Source organism: Malus sylvestris, chromosome 3 (genome assembly GCF_916048215.2).
Source record: "Malus sylvestris chromosome 3, drMalSylv7.2, whole genome shotgun sequence".
In the NCBI taxonomy this organism is placed as follows: domain Eukaryota; kingdom Viridiplantae; phylum Streptophyta; class Magnoliopsida; order Rosales; family Rosaceae; genus Malus; species Malus sylvestris.
In genome coordinates this window covers 7,381,286-7,386,642 of record NC_062262.1, presented here as the reverse complement: position 1 = coordinate 7,386,642, position 5,357 = coordinate 7,381,286, and positions in this window count along the sequence as shown.

The following is a 5,357-nucleotide window of genomic DNA, read 5'->3' as shown; positions in this document are numbered from 1 at the left end:
GAGGGTAGGAGATAGAATCATGGCAATCAAGATTGTAATAGGACAAGAACTTATCAATGTGATTAGTGCGTACGCACCTCAAGTAGGGTTGGATACGAGTTCGAAGGAGAAATTTTGGGAAGATCTTGGAGACTTGGTGCAAGGAATTGCTCAGACGGAGAAGTTATTTATAGGAGGAGATTTAAATGGACACGTGGGCAGGGAGACAGGCAACTATGGAGGTTTTCATGGTGGCCATGGTTTTGGGGAGAGAAACGAGGATGGGGAAGCTATCTTGGATTTTGCAATGGCATATGATCTCTTTTTAGCCAACACCTTCTTTAAGAAGAGAGAAGAACATGTGATCACCTACAAGAGTGGGTCGTCAAAAACACAAATAGATTTTCTTCTAATGAGGAAAGGGGATCGTATAACTTGTAAGGATTGCAAAGTTATACCAGGAGAGAGCGTGGCTAATCAACATCGCTTGTTGGTGATGGATGTACATATCAAAAGAGTAAGACAAAAGAACAAGACTTGGAAGTGCCCAAGGACTAGATGGTGGAATCTAAAAGAAGAAAAACAAGCCATTTTCAAAGAGAAGGTAATCACCCAATGTGTGTGGGATAGAGAGGGGGAAGCTAGCCAAATGTGGGATTCCATGGCTAGTTGTATCCGAAAAGTAGCAAAAGAGGTATTAGGAGAGTCCAAGGGCTTTGCCCCACACCAAAAGGAATCTTGGTGGTGGAATGAGGAGGTACAAACAAAGGTGAAGGCTAAGAAGGAATGTTGTAAAGCCTTATACAAGGAGAGGACTGATGAAAATGGTGAAAGGTATAGAAAAGCGAAGCAAGAGGCGAAGAAAGCTGTCAGAGAAGCTAAGTTAGCGGCTTACGACGATATGTATAAACGACTAGATACCAAAGAAGGAGAGTTGGATATCTATAAACTATCTAGAGCAAGGGAAAAGAAGACAAGGGACCTAAACCAAGTGAGGTGCATCAAGGATGAGGATGGAAAGGTTCTTGCTACAGAGAACGCGGTTAAAGACAGATGGAGAGGTTATTTTCATAATCTTTTCAATGAAGGACATGAAATGAGTGCTTCTTTAGGGGAGTTGAGTAACTCAGAATAGTGTAGAAACTACTCTTTTTATCGTCGAATCCGGAAGGAAGAAGTGGTTGTAGCTTTGAAGAAGATGAAGCATAAAAAAGCAATAGGCCCAGACGATATACCAATCGAAGTGTGGAAACTTTTGGGAGAGACAGGTATAACATGGCTCACTGACCTTTTCAATAGGATTTTGAAAACGAAGAAGATGCCAAATGAGTGGCGAATGAGCAATTTGGTGCCTATCTACAAGAATAAGGGCGACGTACAAAATTGCATGAACTATAGGGGTATTAAGCTAATGAGTCATACAATGAAGCTCTGGGAGAGAGTCATTGAGCATAGATTGAGGCAAGAGACACGGGTTTCGGACAACCAATTCGGGTTCATGCCAGGGCGCTCAACCATGGAGGCAATCTATCTCTTACGAAGATTGATGGAAAGATATAGAGATGGGAAAAAGGATTTACACATGGTCTTTATAGATTTGGAAAAAGCGTATGATAGGGTCCCAAGAGACATTCTTTGGAGGATTTTAGAGAAGAAAGGAGTACGAGTAGCATATATCCAAGCTATAAAGGATATGTATGAAGGAGCAAAGACTGCCGTAAGAACTCATGAAGGACAAACCGAAAGCTTTCCCATAACTGTAGGATTACATCAAGGCTCATCCTTAAGTCCTTACCTTTTTGCGTTGGTAATGGATGAGTTAACACGACATATTCAAGATGATATTCCTTGGTGTATGCTTTTCGCAGACGATATAGTGTTGATAGATGAAACTCAGGAAGGGGTAAATGCAAAGCTTAACCTTTGGAGAGAAGTGTTGGAATCTAAAGGTCTTCGCCTAAGCCGATCAAAGACAGAATATATGGAGTGCAAGTTCAGTGCAAATGGAGGCCAAAACGAGTTAGGGGTGAGGATCGGAGATCAAGAAATACCAAAGAGCGACTGTTTTCGTTACCTAGGATCTATCTTGCAAAAGAACGGAGAATTAGATGGAGATCTCAACCATAGAATACAAGCTGGATGGATGAAGTGGAAGAGTGCATCCGGCGTGTTGTGTGACCGCCGTATGCCACTGAAGCTCAAGGGAAAATTTTATAGGACGACAATAAGGTCGGCGATGCTGTATGGCACATAATGTTGGGCGGTGAAACATCAACACGTACACAAAATGGGTGTAGCGGAGATGAGGATGCTTCGTTGGATGTGTGGGCACACGAGAAAGGATAAGATTAGGAATGAGGATATCCGGGGTAAAGTAGGAGTAGCCGAAATTGAAGGAAAGATGAGAGAAAATCGGTTACGGTGGTTTGGACATGTGCAAAGAAGGCCTACTGACGTTCCGATTAGAAGATGCGACTATGGGACAGAGGTTCAGGGCCGAAGGGGTAGAGGAAGACCTAGGAAAACTTTGGAAGAGACTCTAAGAAAAGACTTAGAGTACTTGGATCTAACGAAGGACATGACACAGGATCGAGCACAATGGCGTTCTAAGATTCATATAGCCGATCCCACTCAGTGACTTGGATTTTCCAAGTCTCCAACCGAGAAGTTTTCCTCACTCGGGAAATTAAGGGAACACTACCCCAACCTACATGCTCCACTCAGAAAGCTTCAACATACAAGCTTTAACAAAAGAAAATTCAAAGAACTTAGCGAAGAAGGCTTTGGTGTATTTAACACAATACGTTGAAATGAAGGAAAGCTTATTTATTGATATCCCCGATAAGCTACAAATATGTACATATACACGAGTCAAAATAAGCACACAAGAGGGAGCTTTCACAAAGGTTGCTTAGGAGAAGTCTCAGAAGTCGGTAGAGCCCCAGAAAGAGAAGGCACCGGAGGGGGATCATTTGGAGCCTCAGTACTGGACAGAACCCTAGAAGGAGGAGGCATCAGAGGTTGATCATTTGGAGCTTCATTACGTGGTACAGCCCCAGAAGACGAAGGCAATAAATGCCTTTGGAACAAACCCACAAATCTCTGATGATCAAGTAAAACCTGACCATCAGTTTCCTTCATCTGGTCAAGCTTCCTCTTCATGTTTGTAGCATAGTCATGTGCGAGCCGGTGCAACTGTTTATTCTCATGCTTGAGCCCTCTAATCTCTTGTTTGAGACTCATCACTTCAGCCGCCAATGATTCAACTTGGCGGGTTCGAGCAAATAGGCGTTGGGCCATATTAGACACAGAACCTGCACACTGAACACTGAGAGCCAGCGAATCCTTAACAGCTAACTCATCAGACCGTTTGGAAAGTAGTCTGTTATCTTTAGGAGTGAGAAGGTTCCTGGCCACCACCGCAGCGGTCATATCATTCTTCATCACGGAATCCCCAACGGTAAGAGGACCAGTAGGGGAGACGAAGGATGGGCGCCATATGTTGTCTGGAGAAGGCGGGGCTGCCTCTTCAACAAGGTTCAAGTCAAAACGACGGTCGGAGGGGCCAGACATTTTCAAAGGTGTTGAAGAGAGAAGAGGTCGGACAAATCAAGATCTTAGAAGTGCAAGAATGAAGCTTCTACTGGTGGAGATTCAAGTGTGCTTTGGAACTTAATGCCAGCCCCTATAAAAATCTGCACTCGACGAAGCTTCAGAAATCGAAGAGGCGCCTGCTCAGAAATCAAAGAGGCGTTTGCTTTCTCAAAAGCTGGGCTGCTTAGAGATCACGAGGGTTGATCTCAGAAATCGAAGAGGCGTTTGCTTTCTCAAAAGTTGGGCTGCTCAAAGACCACGAAGGCCGATCTCAAAAATCGAAGAGGCGCTCGCTTTCTCAAAAGCTGGGCTCCCCAGAGACCACGAGGGCCGATCTCAGAAATCGAAGAGGCACCTACTTTTCCAGCCTTTTCCAGCCTTGTCAGCACCTGTCACACGCACACTCAGTTTTGCGGAAATTATGGGCATTCTGTCAAAGACTTCTGGGGAAGTAGAAAACACATGAATCTTACTGTTCAATCACCCACTTCCCACACGCAACAATAGCTCATGGGTACCACAGATAACTTTGCCAAAGTTCTCTGCCAAAGTTGAGCACGTGAAGCTTGCAGCTCCCACTACATCGCTCTGACCAAGAAGGGTAAAAGAATAGCAAAGAAACAGCACTAACAAAGTTTAGACCCATAAATTTTGAAGGTCTAGCTACCATATTATTACCCACAAGGGTAAAGGAACAGTACCACTGCTGGATAATTGGAAAGTCCCTGTGTGTCAACCTCTGTGCTTCGTGGCAAGGTAGACTAGCAAACATGCCCAACCTTTACTCACATTCGAGAAAACACTCCCAATAAGATTGCTTGCTCCAAAATCGAAGAGGCACCGTCCTCCGAATCTCGAGAGCCAGACTCCCAACATGACTACTTTCTTAAAAATCGAAGAGAGGGTAAAGGAACAGTACCATTGCTGGATAATTGGAAAGTCCCTGTGTGTCAACCTCTGTGCTTCGTGGCAAGGTAGACTAGCAAACATGCCCAACCTTTACTCACATTCGAGAAAACACTCCCAACAAGATTGCTTGCTCCAAAATCGAAGAGGCACCGCCCTCCGAATCTCGAGAGCCAGACTCCCAACATGATTACTTTCTCAAAAATCGAAGAGACACTGCTCCCTGAATCTCGAGAGCCAGACCCCCAGCATGATTGCTTTCTCAAAAATCGATGAGGCATCGTTCTCCGAATCAATCGAAGAGGCGCTCGCTTTCTAAAAAGCTGGGCTGCTTAAAGACCACGAGGGCCGATCTCAGAAATCGAAGAGGCACCTACTTTTTTAGCCTTGTCAGCACCTGTCACACGCACACTCAGCTTTGCAGAAATTATGGGCATTCTGTCGAAGACTTCTGGTGAAGTAGAAAGCACATGAATCTTACTGTTCAATCACCCACTTCCCACACGCAACAATAGCTCATGGGTACCACAAATAACTTTGCCAAAGTTCTCTGCCAAAGTTGAGCACGTGAAGCTTGCAGCTCCCACTACATCGCTCTGACCAAGAAAGGTAAAAGAATAGCAAAGAAACAGCACTAACAAAAGTTTAGACACATAAATTTTGAAGGTCTAGCTACCATATTATTACCCACAACTGTAAAGGAACAGTACCACTGCTGGATAATTGGAAAGTCCCTGTGTGTCAACCTCTGTGCTTCGTGGCAAGGTAGACTAGTAAACATGCCCAACCTTTACTCACATTCGAGAAAACACTCCCAATAAGATTGCTTGCTCCAAAATCGAAGAGGCACCGTCCTCCGAATCTCGAGAGCCAGACTC